We start from the raw sequence: 17,005 nt of genomic DNA on the forward strand, positions 1-17,005 counted from the left end.
GCTGAGGACTTTGATACGGATAAGTTAATATCTATGTAATAAGAAAAAAATTAAAATTTATCTAAAACAAGAACAATGTTGAATATCACCCGTATGACGATTCAGCATTTACAGAATTAACTTGATTTATGCTTTTTGTCTATGGCAGTTACATCAAATTCTACATATCAGATGATACCCCTGTATCCTATGATAGAAACACCTTTTTGGATAAAGGTTTAATTACTATGTGACCCAAATCAATACTTACTACTTGAAAATAAGATCAAATATGTTGTATATCAAACAACTCCACGATAAATGTTTAAGCTTAAACAGGAATGCAATATAAACGTCTGTTTAACTTATTAATATTGATTGTAAACACAACAACCGTGTGTCCACCAATTAACAAAGCTATAATCTATACGTTTAATGGTTTTAAATTTTGTTATGAAATAACCGCGTAATTCCAATAAACAGTTTCAACAAAAACTGACACATATGTCGTCTGCGAAACGAACTATACTAAGGTCATTAAGTGCAGACGGATTACAGCGTAATTCTCAATAAACTGTTTCAACAAAAACTATTTATCAACACCGGTGTCATTTTCAAGTTTATCAATATCAACAACTTTAAACAAATATTGGTTTAATGCACCGGTGCCGCTTTATTGATTATTGCAAATAACAGCTGATAAAAGGAATGCGACAATAAATCGTCTGTTTAACTGCGGTATAATAGTTAGTATATAAATAAGAAATTCGGAAGTAATATTACAGGAGGTACATTTTATAGTTAATTATTTTTAATATTTTTAGATTTTGTTCTCATTTTTGTTAATTGGTAAGGTTTTGTCAAGTTAAAGCAACCTGAAAACCTGTTTTTTTCTTATTTTTTAAATTGTCCGGCATTGGTCAGTTTTTTAGAAGTGGTCAAAAGGTCAGGGGGGTCAGATGTCTCAAAACCATCTTAATATTCACTACTCGGGTAAATATAGATTAAATGGATGACTTTTTATGAGAAATAAGGCTCGGCAAATAAGAAACAGATCGGTACCCACTTGATTGCGTTGCATAGCAACCCAACGGAACTGCGTTGCATTAGGTTCGGCCGATATTTCAGAAACAAACCAGAATAGTCAAAAGGTGACAAAAAACAACATTCTTCCCCGCCGGATTGTACAGAAGTGTTTGAATAAACGGCACAAATGTCAGCTAAACGAAAATATGCGCTAAGAAACGAAGACATTTGCGCTCCAGGTGCACGCATCGTTTAGAAATTCCATTAAATCATACTTACAAGACCGGAAATGTGTAATTTCGTCCATATTTCTCCACTTGTTCTGCGTAAAATTCACCTCTCAAACAAAGTTTGAACCACTTGATCTGATAAGCAATAAATTAAGTTCCAAGTACCCAAATTTTAGCTCCTGTCAGCACCTTGATAAGCTAATTATAAGGCTGATCACTACCAAATCAAATGTAAGCGTACGCTGGTCTACAAGTAGTCCAAATATAAATAGTCCTAATTGTTCTTCCTTTCCTCGTGCCCTTTCGCATAAGTGTCGTGTTTTTTACTCTACCACGTTTCAGTATCTATGTGCAGCATTCTATCGAAATCGGCATGTTCCTATCATGCCAGGTAAGACTGGTAAGTTCACATCGAAGCTCTAGGGTAGAGTAGAGACCGGCTATACTCGATAACCTACTTGAACAATATAAGTTACAGGGTGCATGTACCACGTGACTTTTTCGCTAATCTGGGGTGCCAAAAACATGACGGATTCATCGAATAAAGTGACATTTTCTTAAATAGCTTTTAACCAACCTGTTCAAATAAAAGGAAACATGGATGAGTACCGTCTCATATGAAAATCCGACACTCGGCTACAAGTGTTTTGTTTCAAAGTTTGTTCGTTTTCTCTTAAAGTGCAACCGCGCAACTAAAGTGAACAAAGTTGATGATGTTAAGACGGGGGACATTTTCGTAAATTCAATAAATTAATTTTTTAAAAGACCGAAAAAGACTACTTTGCGACACATATATTTGTATGAATATTCCCTCGACATATGCACCTTAAAAATTACAAAATAAGAGCCTTACATAGCTTCCGGGGCAAGCTTTATGAAATTGCTAAGTAGGGATTCAGTTTTGTTAATGCTAAGACGGGGGCATGATTCAACGATTTGGTAATGGAAGTCCTTTGTATTTCATTAACCCGCTTCATTGAAGTTTTTCCATGTTGATACTGCTCAATATAAAATAATCCCGTTATATGTATGTTAAAATTCAAATGGTCATGACAAATGAAAACTTTTTACCGACTTTAATCTGCATATTTTACCTAAGGTGAAATACTTAATTTGACTGATTTAATGAAAAATGCACTTTCACTCTGTGGTGTCGGCCCGGTACAATTTCTCCTTCTTTGCTGTATAGTAAAACAAACACTTTTGGACATGGATTCAGCGCGGCGAATTTCACAAAAAAAATTACAGAATTGAGAGCTCTGTTTTTCTGAAGATTAATAATGTCCCAGTCAATTAATCATAAAGAAACACTATCAACAACAATGAACTTCTTTGCTACATATCAAAGTATTCAGTCACTATTCATGATTTCCCACCCACATCTGTCATGGCCGCCAGTCTGGAATAGTTTTCCGCACAGAAATGTAGTCGTGAAAAAAACACGAACAAAACAACTGTTAAAGACATCGGAAATGACAAAAAATGTTTAACAAGTCAAAGGGCTTCGAATTGGGAACTTCAAATTTCAAAGAACTGCTTCCTAGGATACAACGACCCGGAAGTACTTCAATACCTGGATGACACCCTATGTGGCAAGTTGACGCTTCTTAACAGTATTACTACATTTCCAGGTCGGCTTTGGAAAAACAGTAAGTCTGCTTTTATCGCATTGGTTTTGTCTTCATTGTTTAAGTTAGTTTGCTTCTTTGGTTTAACTTTTGATAATTCTAGCTGAAACAGGTCTCTAATTATTCAAATGTGAACCGTTCTTACTTTTGCTTTGTGTCTTATGGCAACCCCTGAAAATGGTTGAGAATCTGCACAGCAATGTTAATCTCATTAATTTTTCTTTTTAGATCATAATTGTATGCTGTTTATAACGCTTTTATTGGAATATTTATCTAAACTGCAGTTTGAAATGAAATAAATTATCATACTTTCAAAGCCTTAATAACGTTATTTAGAGGCTATTGGTACTTTGCGAAACGAAACGAAACGAAACGGAAGGAGGGGCACCATATGGGGGAATTAAAAAATCAAATTTAAATAATAAAAATCAATATATAATATTTAATTACATGAACCTTGTATAAACATCAGTTTTGGAATGATGTATAATATCAAATGAAACTCCTGATACGCAAAGCATTAAGTATTAAACAGGTTTTGTCTTGTTTCGTTCCGTTACGCAAAATACCATTACCCACACAGGTATTGGTACTTTGCGAAACGGAACGAAACGAGAAAATTTTAATCTACTTGCATGAAATATTTCAGGAATTCATATCTAATAATCGTTTATTTGTGTATGTATGTATAAATGTCGGTCCTGGATCTGCAAGTTATCCTTTTATGTATGAAGATTACAGGAGAATTTGTATGTTCGAGAAGGGAATATTTTTTGCATATTGTCTTGCAAGTAACAGCTTGTAATGAAATTTGGTTCCCATTAGCGACAACTTAACAAAGCAATAATCGGAAATTACTGCATCACACTGTAACTATGTACATACCTACACACACACATATATTATGAACTTTCGTGAAGTACAAAGGCATGTAATATAGCCGGACATACCGAATAATCATTTATGTGTGTATGTTTATATAATTGCCGAGTCTGGATCTGCAAGCTGCCTTTTATGTTTTGAGATTGTACGAGTATTTGTATGTTTGTGAAGGAAATACTTTTTGCATATTGTCTTGCATGTAACTGCGTGTAATAAAATTTGATTCTCCTTTTATCTTTTATAGTTGTAGTTGTCAACATCTTTATAAAATAAATTATATAAGTTATAACAAACTTTATCTTTTTATTTGTTACAGTAGTTGTCAGCATCTTTACTTACATAAATTATACATGTCTATAAAAAACTTAGCCTTTCCTCTCTCGTTTCGTTCCGTTTCGCAAAGTACCAATACCCACACAGGTATTGGTACTTTGCGAAACGAAACGAAACGAGAAAAACTTAATTCATTTACATAAAGTATTTCAGAAATATCGGTAGACTCTTCCAAGGATAATCATTTATGTGTGTATGTATGTTGAACTGTCCAGCCTTGATTTGCAAATTAGCCTTTTACTTGTGAAAAATTACAGGATTTGTTTGTTTGTGAAGGGAATACCTTTTGCATATCGATCCATGCATGTAACTGTTTGTAATGAAATTTGGTTCTCCTATTTATTTTTTTTTTCAATTCTTACTTGTCCGCATCTTGAATTACATAATGCATATATAATCAAATTAACTTTTCCGATCTCGTTTCGTTCCGTTTCGCAAAGTACCAATATCCACACAGGTATTGGTACTTTGCGAAACGAAACGGAACGAGAAATTTTTGATATATTTACATGAAATATTTCAGGAATTCATATCTATATATCGTTTATTGCTTGCATGTACAATAATGGTTGAGCCTGGATCTGTAGGTCGTTGTTTTTCAAATAATTGGCGACAACTTAACAAAGCTATAATCTGAAATTACTGGTTTCATGCAACACACTGTAACTATGTACATACCAACACATATACCTTCATAAAATACATGGACATGCAATATATCCGGACATACCGAATAATTACATGTATTCATATTTGTATGTATGTATAATTGCCGAGTCTGGATCTGCAAGTCGCCTTTTTATGTTTTGAGATTTGATATACGAGAATTTTATGTTTGTGAAGGAAATACTTTTTGCATATTGTCTTGCATGTAACTGCGTGTAATAAAATTTGTTTCTCCTTTTATCTTTTTAGTTTTTACAGTAGTTGTAAGCATCTTTCATTACATAAATTATACATCCCTATAACAAACTTAGCCTTCCTCTCTGGTTTCGTTCCGTTTCGCAAAGTACCAATTCCCACACAGGTATTGGTACTTTACGAAACGGAACGGAACGAAACGAGAAAATTTTAATTCATTTACATGAAGTATTTCAGAAATATCGGTAGACTCTTCCACGCGTTAGATACTACATATTAACGACTGGTATTCGATTAGACAGATCAGTGAAACAGACTAGAAATATCGGATAATCATTTATGTGTGTCTGTATGTTTAACTTCCAAGCCTTGATCTGCAAATTATTCTTTTACTTGTGAAAATTACAGAATTTTTTCGTGATGGGAATACCTTTTGCACATTTCCTTGCATGTAACTGCTTGTAATGAAATTTGGTTCTCCTTCTATCTATTTTTTAATTCTTAATTGTCAGCATCTTGAATTGCATAATGCATATATAACCAAATTAGCTTTTCCGATCTCGTTTCGTTCCGTTTCGCAAAATACCAATACCCACACAGGTATTGGTACTTTGCGAAACGAAACGGAACGGAACGAGAAATATTTGATATATTTACATGAAATATTTCAGGAATTCATATCTATATATCGTTTATTGCTTGCATGTACAATAATGGTTGAGCCTGGGTTTGTAAGTCGTTGTTTTTCAAATAATTGGCGACGACTTAACAAAGCTATAATCTGAAATTACTGGTTTCATGCAACACACTGTAACTATGTACATACCAACACATATACCTTCATAAAATACATGGACATGCAATATAGCCGGACATACCGAATAATTATTCATATTTGTATGTATGTGTAATTGCCGAGTCTGGATCTGTAAGTCGCCTTTTTATGTTTTGAGATTTGCTATACGAAAATTTGTATGTTTGTGAAGGAAATACTTTTTGCATATTGTCTTGCATGTAACTGCGTGTAATAAAATTTGCTTCTCCTTTTATCTTTTTAGTTTTTAAGTAGTTGTAAGCATCTTTCATTACATAAATTATACATGCCTATAACAAACTTAGCCTTTCCTCTCTGGTTTCGTTCCGTTTCGCAAAGTACCAATACCCACACAGGTATTGGTATTTTGCGAAACGGAACGAAACCAGAGATAAAATGTTAATTGGTTAAACATAAATGTATAATGTAATTAAAGATGCTGACAACTACAAACTAAAAGAAAATAGGAAAATCAAATTTTATTACACGCAGAACTTACATGCAAGGAAATATGCAAAAAGTATTCCCTTCACAAACATTATTATCATTATTCCTTGAAGAAGGCATGTGGCTGAAACGTTGAAACTATAGTAAATTTTGAAATTGACAGCGTGTTTGGTCTTTATCTACTTCATTACTTCACAAACATACAAATTCTCCTATAATTTCAAAATATAACAAGAGCTGTTGGAGGACATCAACGCTCGACTATTCAACAGCCTTACCAGTTGAATGAATACAAAAAAGGGGCATAATATTGTAAAAATGGGAAACACAGTTATGAAACCTGTACAGTGCTTATCATCTCATGACAGTGGAAATGTGTGTGAAGTTTCAATCCATTCCCATTAGTGGGTACTGAGATACCAGCTTCATTATAAGAATTTAAGCAAAAACTGCTAAGTCGAAAAAGGGGCATAATTTAAAAAAAAAATGCAAAGTAGAGTTATGGGATCTGCACAGTGCATGTCAGATCATGACAGGTAGTGAATAAGTGTGTAAAGTTTCAATCCATTCCCATTAGTGGATACTGAGATACCAGCTTACATACAAAAACTTAACCAAAAACTGCTATGTGAAAAAGGGGCATAATTTTGAAGAAAATGCAAAGTAGAGTTACGGAACCTGCTTATTGCATGTCAGATGAGGACAGTGAACAAGTGTGTGAAGTTTCAATCTATTCCTATTAGTGGGTACTGAGATATCAGTTTACATACCAAACCTTAACCAAAAATTTCTAAGTCGAAAAAGGGGCATAATTTTGTAAAAAAGCAAAACAGAGTTATGGAACCTGTGCAGTGTAAGTCACTTTAACACAGTAAATAAGTGTGTAAAGTTTCAATCCATTCCCACAAGTGGTTGCTGAGATACCAGCTTACATACAAAACCTTAACCAAAAATTTCTAAGTCAAAAAAGGGGCATAATTTTGTAAAAAAGCAAAATAGAGTTATGGAACCTGTGCAGTGTAAGTCATTTTATCACAGTGAATAAGTGTGTGAAGTTAAAATTCATTCCCACAAGTGGTTACTGAGATACCAGCTTACATACAAAAAAAGAAGAACTTAACCAAATCGGAACGGACGCCGACGCACGGGCGAGTCCAATAGCTATACTATTCTTTGAATAGTCGAGCTAAAAAAGCGACGTGCAGATCCAGGCTCGGCAATTATACATACATACAACCATAAATGATTAGCCGATATGTCCGGCTCTATTGCATGTCGAAGTATCTTATAAAGGTACATGTATCTATGAAGGTACGTAGGTTTGTGCAGTTATAGTGTGTTTTGGGGTACCAGTAATATCCTGTACGGTTAAAAGCTCGACCATTCTTGTACATGCAAGCATAAACGATTATTAGATATGAATTCCTGAAATATATCATGAAAATATATTAGAATTTCTCATTCCGTAATTATTATTTTTTCTCTCGTTTCGTTCCGTTTCGCAAAGTACAAATACCTGTGTGGGTATCGGTACTTTGCGAAACGGAACGAAACGAAAGAGAAAATTATGATTAAAATAATTAAATTTTATTACACGCAGTTACATGCAAGGAAATATGCAAAAAATATTCCCAAATTCTCCTATAATCTCAAAACATAAAAAGGCGACTTGCAGATCAAGGTTCGTCAATTATACATACATAATACCATAAATGATTATTCGATATGTCCGGCTCTATTGTTTGTAAAGGTATCTTATAAAGGTACATGTATCTATGAAGGTACGTAGGTTTGTGCATAGGTATAGTATGTTTTGGGGTACCAGTAATTTCCTGTATGGTGTTGTTAAGCTGTCACCAATTCCTGCAAAATAATGACTTGCAGATCCAAACTCGACCATTATTGTACATGCAAGCATAAACGAATATTAAATATGAATTCCTGAAATATTTCATGAAAATATATTAAAATCTCTCATTCCGTTAAAACTTAATTATTTTAATTATCTTTTTCTCTCTTGTTTCGTTCCGTTTTGCAAAGTACCAATACCTGTGTGGGTATTGGTACTTTGCGAAACGGAACGAAACGAAAGAGAAAATTCTAATTAAAATAAATAAGTTTTATTACACGCAGTTACATGCAAGGAAATATGCAAAAAAATATTCCCAAATTCTCCTATAATCTCAAAACATAAAAAGGCGACTTGCTGATCCAGGCTCGTCAATAATACATACATACAACCATAAATGAGTATTCGATATGTCCGGCTCTATTGTTTGTAGAGGTATCTATAAAGGTACGTAGGTTTGTGCATAGGTATAGTGTGTTTTTATAGACCAGTAATTTCCTGTATTGTGTTGTTAAGCTGCCGCCAATTCCTGACAAATAATGACTTGCAGATCCAAGCTCGACCATTATTGTACATGCAAGCATAAACGATTATTAGGTATGAATTCCTGAAATATTTCATGAAAATATATCAAAATTTCTCTTTCGGTTAAAATTTAATTAATTTTTAATGATCTTTTTCTCTCTCGTTCCGTTCCGTTTCGCAAAGTACCAATACCTGTGTTGATATTGGTACTTTGCGAAACGGAACGAAACGAAAGAGAAAATTATAATTAAAATTATTAAATCTTATTACACGCAGTTACATGCAAGGAAATATGAATTTTTTTTTTCCAAATTCTGCTTTAATTGATAAATTACGATGTTTGCTGAAGTATAATTTCAATTTCATGAAACCACACTTAAGATGGCAGGGGAGTGCAGATTTGCGAATTCCACATTGACGTGTGGGTACCAGTGTTGAAATATCCATAGAAATCTCGTTTTTGCTTATTTTTCTTTGAAACTACTATGGACCATTGCAGATACTATAGACTACATAAAGACGACTCTCCGGTCCTATGCACCTGTCGCTTTTCATGCCAGATGTAGTGAAAATTGACCAAATCACCCAAATTTTATAGACCAAAATTATCCTAACCGGGCCTCACTTTGAACTCTGCCATTCATCCATTTTATATTTTTAAATCCAATTTCGTAGCATATATGTATAGTGCGAACACAGATGCATACCCAGGTGGTGTGGAATGTGGCTCCCAACCACCACTTTATTTCCCTAATTTTCACTTGAAAAAAATTGGATGGATGACAGCCGAGCGTCTGACCGACTTTTTGTTCTGATGTTTATGTTTTAGCCTCAACCGGAAGTACGGAGCTAGGAATTTTAAAACACCCGTCATGTAGAATCATTAACCGTTCCTCATTCCCTAGATATATTAAAGAATTAATAATGATAAATAACCAGTAAGATAGATATGCCTTTATATCTACCCTGTCCTGTTTATACAGAAAATCGACCGGGCCAAACTACGAAACCGCTCCCCTGCCACCTTAAGTTTTTAAGATGTTTAAATAAAATAAAATGTAACCTGTCCTGAATCCTAAGACACTTATAGTGATATCAACTGAACAAAAAGTGTTGCCGTACCTTACAAGATAACCGGTGAATAAGCCAACAAAAGTGCCCACCCCTCCACGCAAAAATCAGCCAAAATTTGCATTCTGAATCAAAGTAACCCCGAAAAACTATTTACTGCCTTTAAAGTTAATTTAACATGATATTTACATTTTAAAGCCTTTCAAATGTTAAAACCATGCACTTTTAACATAATTTTGGTATACAAATGCAGATTACCGTACTTATCCTATTGGGACACCCCTTAAAGGCCACCCATCCATCCTTTGGGCCCACCCCAGCCACTATACAGCTTAATGGCATTGCTAGATATAGACACATGTGCTGCTTTAAACAAAATGGCATGAATAGTCATTGTCTAGGCACTATTTTCTTCTTTTGGCCGTTTTATGATACGAATCCTACTGGCTGGGGGTCCTTAGCTTCATTTTTATATGGCCACCTACTGCCATTTTGGGACTCGCTAGGCCGAATTTAGTACTCAGAAATGAGTAAAAACCACTATAGGTTACAGTTCATTCCGTAATGGGTTTAAATAAATGCAAAAAGTCAATATTTGAGTGGTTTGAAAATTTGTCTATTTTCCTTAAGGTGACAGGGGAGTGCAGATTTGCGAATTCCACATTGACGTGTGGGTACCAGTGTTGAAATATCCATAGAAATCTCGTTTTCGCTTATTTTTCTTTGAAACTACTAAGGACCATTGCAGATACTATAGACTACATAAAGACGACTCTCCGGTCCTATGCACCTGTCGTTTTCCATGCCAGATGTAGTGAAAATTGACCAAATCACCCAAATTTTATAGACCAAAATTAGCCTAACCGGCCTCACTTTGAACTCTGCCATTCATCCATTTTATATTTTTAAATCCAATTTCGTAGCATATATGTATAGTGCGAACACAGATGCATACCAAGGTGGTGTGGAATATGGCTCCCAACCACCACTTTATTTCCCTAATTTTCACTTGAAAAAAAGTGGATGGATGACAGCCGAGCGTCTGACCGACTTTTTGTTCTGATGTTTATGTTTTAGCCTCAACCGGAAGTACGGAGCTAGGAATTTTAAAACACCCGTCATGTAGAATCATTAACCGTTCCTCATTCCCTAGATATATTAAAAAATAATAATGATAAATAACCAGTAAGATAGATATGCCTTTATATCTACCCTGTCCTGTTTATACAGAAAATCGACCGGGGCCAAACTACGAAACCGCTCCCCTGCCACCTTAAGCACATAGGTGTCACATGTGAGATGGCTAGGTAGTGATAAAGGCTCAGGCTTCAGCGCATATTGCTGGATGTCACAAAATGTTTGTAGTCGAATTCTAGCATGTTGCTTATTTAATACGGGGTTTGGGATGGGTGGGTATGTGACACCTATGTGCTTGAGGGTGATTTCATGAAATTGAAATCATACTTCATCAAGCATATTTCATTTCTTCCCACTTAATCACATAGCGCCACATGTGAAACTTTTAGAGGACATCCAGCTAAAAAATATAATACAATAATGCTGTGACTAAACTACTTTTATTTCTAAATACAAAGTGTTGACTATGATTATTACATGAGTATATTTCATGAAGTATTATTATGACGGTAACTGCTTATAATATGAAACAGATTTTAAAATTCGCTGTTCACAGCTTGAACCTTTAAATATGACACATTAGCCCTTATGGCCTCATTTCATTTAATATTACGGACTTAATAATATAAGAAATTCTTTATCCAGTACAGCGTCTGTAAAAGACATATCATTTGTGACAGGCTTTTTATAATACTTCCTAAATGTTAATTATTTTGACCATCCTGCTGTTCTATAGTACCTATGGGAACATTTATTCGTGAAGCATGAGATCTGCAGATCTCATGCAGTGGGATTTAAACAGATTAGTGTCAATTCCTGCACTATCTAGTATCTGATCCATCTTGCGATCGTATCTTTTGACACAGCTTTAAACGGTTTACTATACTGACAAACAACAATATGAATTCCTGAAATATTTCATGTAAATAAATTAAAATTCTCTCGTTTCGTTCTGTTTCGCAAAGTACCAATACCTGTGTGGGTATTGGGTACTTTGCGAAACGGAACAAAACGAGAGAGGAAAGGCCAATTTGGTTATATATATGTATTATGTGTTATTAAAGATGCTGACAACTATATATATATATCTATATATATTATACAAATTAAAAAAAATAGTTAGAAGGAGAATCAAATTATATAACACGCAGTTATGCAAAAAGTATTCCTTTCACAAACATACAATTTCTCCTATCATCTCTAAACATAAAAAGGAGACTTGCAGATTCAGGCTCGACAATTATACATACATACAATTGGGTATTGATACTTTGCGAAACGGAACGAAACGAGATAGAAAAAGCTAATTTGGTTATATACGATTATGTAATTCAAGATGCTGACAACTAAGAATTAAAAATAAATAGTTAGAAGGAGAATCAAATTTCATTACACGCAGTAGATGCAAGGAAATATGCGAAAAGTATTCCCTTCACGAACATACAAATTCTCCTGTAATCTTCACACATAAAAAGATGCTGACAACTAAGAACTAAAAAATAAAGGATGCAAGGAAATATACGAAAAGTATTCCCTTCACGAACATACAAGTCTGTAATTTCCACACATAAAAAGATAACTTGCAGATAACTTGCAGATCCAAGCTCGACAGTTATACAAACTTACACACGTAAATGATTATCCGATATTGCTGAAATATATCATGTAAATAAATAAAAAATGTCTTGTTTCGTTCCGTTTCGCAAAGTACCAATTCCTGTGCGGGTATTGGTACTTTGCGAAACGGAACGAAACGAGATAGAAAAAGCTAATTTGGTTAGATACGATTATGTAATTCAAGATGCTGACAACTAAGAATTAAAAAATAAATAGTTAGAAGGAGAATCAAATTTCATTACACGCTGTTACATGCAAGGAAATATACGAAAAGTATTCCTTTCAGGAACATGAAAATTCTCCTGTAATCTTCACACATAAAAAAATAACTTGCAGATCCAAGTTCGACAGTTATACAAACATACAAATGTAAATAAATTATCCAATATTCCTGAAATATTTCGTGTAAATAAATTTCTCTCGTTTCGTTCCGTTTCGCAAAGTACCAATACCTGTGTGGGTATTGGTACTTTGCGAAACGGAACGAAACGAGAGAGGAAATGCTAATTTGATTGTTTATATGTATTATGTAATTAAAGATGCTGACAACTACAAATTAAAAAAAAATAGAAGGAGAATCAGATTTTATAACACGCAGTTACATGTAAAACGTATTCCCTTCACAAACATACAAATTCTCCTATCATCTCTAAACATAAAAAAGCGACATGCAGATCCAGGCTCGGCAATTATATATACAAACAACCATAAATGATTATTTGATATGTCCGGCTCTATTGCATGTCAAGGTATCTTTTAATGGTACATGTATCTATGAAGGTACGTAGGTATGTACATAGTTAAAGTGCGTTGCATGGTACCAGTGATTTCCGGATATGGCTTTGTTAAGCTGTCGCCAATTACTTGAAAAATAATGACTTGCAGATCCAGGCTCGACCATTATTGTACATGTAAACATAAACGTTTACAAGTATTAGATATGAATTCCTGAGATATTTTATGTAAACAAATTAAACTTTTCTTGTTTCGTTCCGTTTCGCAAAGTACCAATACCTGTGTGGGGTATTGGTACTTTGCGAAACGGAACGAAACGAGAGAGGAAATGCTAATTTGGTTATATATATGTATTATGTAATTAAAGATGCTGACAACTACAAATCAAAAAAAAAAAGTTTGAAGGAGAATCAGATTTTATAACACGCAGTTACGTGCAAGGAAATATGCAAAAAGTATTTCCTTTACAAACATACAAACAGTCCTATTATCTCTAAACATAAAAAGGCGACTTAATTTTGCAGATCCAGGCTCGGCAATTATACATGCATACAACCATAAGTGAGTATTTCATATGTCCGGCTCTATTGCATGTCAATGTATCTTTTAATGGTACATGTATCTATGAAGGTGCATAGGTTTTGTACATAGTAATAGTTGGTTGCATGGTACCAGTGATTTCCGGATATGGCTTTGTTAAGCAGTCGCCAATTACTTGAAAATAATGACTTGCAGATCCAGGCTTGACCAATATTGTACACGCAAACATAAACGGTTATTAGACATGAATTCCTGAAATATTTCATGTAAATAAATTAAAATTTTCTCGTTTCGTTCCGTTTCGCAAAGTACCAATACCTGTGTGGGTATTGGTACTTTGCGAAACGGAACGAAACAAGACAAAATCTATTTCATTTCTTTATGTTTTGCGTATCATGAGTTTCATCGGACATTATACATCATTCGACAGTTTATGTTTACAAGACTTTATATATATCCGGTACATCATATAGGGTTGCTCTATATCAAATACTATTGCGCTTGTTAACAGATGTATGCATTTATAATCATTCAGTGTTATGCTTTTAACTACTATGAATGTATATCAAAGAAAAGATAGGGTTTTATTCCTTTTCATATCTAACCCCTTTTAATGTTTGTTTCGTTCCTTTTGGCAATATACCAATACCTGTGTTGGTAATGGTACTTTGTGTAACGGAACGAAACAAGACAAAACATGTTTCATACTTGATGTTTTGCATATCATTAGTTTCATCGGACATTATACATCATTCAACAACTGATGTTTATACAGGGTTCATGTAATTTACTATAATATTTTGATTTTTAAAATTTAAATTTGATTTTTTATTTCCCCCCATATGGTGCCCCTCGGTCCGTTTCGTTTCGTTTCGTTCCGTTTCGCAAAGTACCAATAGCCTTATTATTATTTAGATACATGTATTGAACTTATCAGAGTTTGTGCCGGTAATTTCTTCACATGCGTTGTGAAATCATAGTAAATGTTCAAAGGTTAAAGTTTAAAGAACTTTTTTTTTAAACCATTGAATTACAACATTCAGAGCCAATATTTATCATAAAACACATTGCAGGTTTAACAGACGCAGTGATCATTTTGATACTTGATTATCCTATCAAGAGGTCGAGTTATAAGATCTCTCTCACAGACGACCCTGATTCGAAGCCCGAACCCGACCATGTCTCTTATGAAAGAAAGTGGACATTTTCTTTAAGAAGATTTGAATATGGTGCCGGTTCTTCCCTGGAACGATGGTTCGATAAACTGACCACAATACAACTGGCGTTAAATTTCATAAAATGAAATAATTATAAATAAAGTCAAATAAGTTGTGAGTAAGGTAAAATTATTTTTGAATGCATACAAAAACGTTGACACTTTCAAATTTCTCAGTAAGTTGTTACAAAGCAAATGGCACAAAAAAGAATTAAAGCCAGTTTTAGTCCCTTTCTATCTACAAAAAAAAAATGAGAATCGGTTTCAAGCGTATACATCGCAGGCCGATTCTTCATTCAAACGACTTGAGACATTTACAGGCTCAGTAAAATAATATTCTGTGAGCTGTTTAGGCTATTCGATACAAACAAATATGTTTTTACCAACAATATCATCTAAACAAAAACATGCCTAGCAACAAACTAACATTTTTCGTAACAATAATTTCAAACATTTGGTTACAATCTATAGGCAGTCGAGTACAGTCATTCCAGGTTGTAATGCCTCAATTCACATTCAAGAATAAAAGAACTCTTATCAACAAGAATTTTTCTTAAATGCATTTTTGTCACAAAATTTCCTTTTTGAACCCATTTATTAATGTATTAAATGCATTTCACTTAAAATTAACGAAGAACAATACAGTAATTGATAAAAATAAACGGGAAAAGCGCTAATTTGCCGACCAAAAGTAAATCGTAAATGACCATATTTTGAAATTCGAAATGATTTTCAAATTTACTTTGATTGAAAAGTTGGACACCAAAGCATACTGTATGGGAATGATTAAGGGTCATTCAAACACAGGACCAAAATATCCATCCTTTACGTTCTCCTGCAAACCATGGCATATCAGTTGTGAAAGATTGAAAGTAACCCACATTATAGTCAAAACAATTTCTAGAAGTAAGAAGAGATGGGCAAAATGTGCAATGCTTAATATATGCCAATGTAAGGTCGTAATATGTATTTTATTCAGCCTAAAAAAGAAATCAAAGTTAACGCGGCTGAAACAGAATTCAATATAAACTGTTGCTTTTTCAAAAACTTAACAGTATGTGTTACAAAGAATACAAAGAATGACCTAGACATGCCATTTTAGTCGACTTAAGTATGTAGTACATAAAGTGAAAGTTGATGCATTTTCAATTAAATCAGTCAAATTAAGTACTAAGTAATTCACCTTAGATAAAATTTCACAGTTTACAGTCGGCGAAAATCTTTCATTTGTCATAACCATATGAATTTTACCAGACATATACTATATATGTATATATATGTAATATAGCGAGATTTTTCTTATAGTAAGCAGTATGAACATGGAAAAAACTTAAATGAAGCAGGTTAATGAGATACAAAAGACTTCCAATAAAAAAATCTTTAAATCACGCCCCCGTCTTAACATCAAGAAAAACGGACCTCTGCTTAGCGATTTGATAAATCTGGCCTTGGAAGCTATTGAAGGCTCTTAATTTGTAATTTCTTAAAGTGTATATGTCAAGACAATACTCGTACAAATATACGTGTCGCAAGTAGTCTTTTACGGTCTTTTAAAAGGTATATTAATTGAATTTACGAAAATGTCCCCCGTCTTAACATCATCATCTTTGTTCACTTCAGTTGCGCGGTTGCACTTTAAGAGAAAACGAACGGACTTTGAAACAAAAAAACTTGTAGCCGAGTGTCGGATTTTCATATGAGACGGCACTCATGTATGTTTCCTTTTATTTGAACAGGTTGGTGGAAAGATATTTAAGAAAATGTTACCTTTATCGAGGAATCCGTCATGTTTTGGGCACCCCAGAATAGCGAAAAGGTCACGTGGTACATGCACCCTGGGTTAGTTCACCAGTCGTACCCTCCCTGTTGAAGAGCTGAACTCTGCAAACTCCACGGCGAGGTAGGGTTTACTGGTTCCTGGCTTTTCAGTACAGCGTTCAATGTGCAGGGAATTTTTTGTTTTTTACATATTTCCAGGGCCCAATTTTTGATTGGTCGGTTACTTTACTGGTGGGAGTAAGTATCATTTACACTACAGCCTGCTCTTCCCTAGAGGTCCGATGTGAACTTACCCCATGTCTCGGAAAGAGACACTGAAAGAAGCGAAAAGAAGTA

This window comes from Mercenaria mercenaria, chromosome 4, assembly GCF_021730395.1.
Source record: "Mercenaria mercenaria strain notata chromosome 4, MADL_Memer_1, whole genome shotgun sequence".
NCBI classification, from domain to species: domain Eukaryota; kingdom Metazoa; phylum Mollusca; class Bivalvia; order Venerida; family Veneridae; genus Mercenaria; species Mercenaria mercenaria.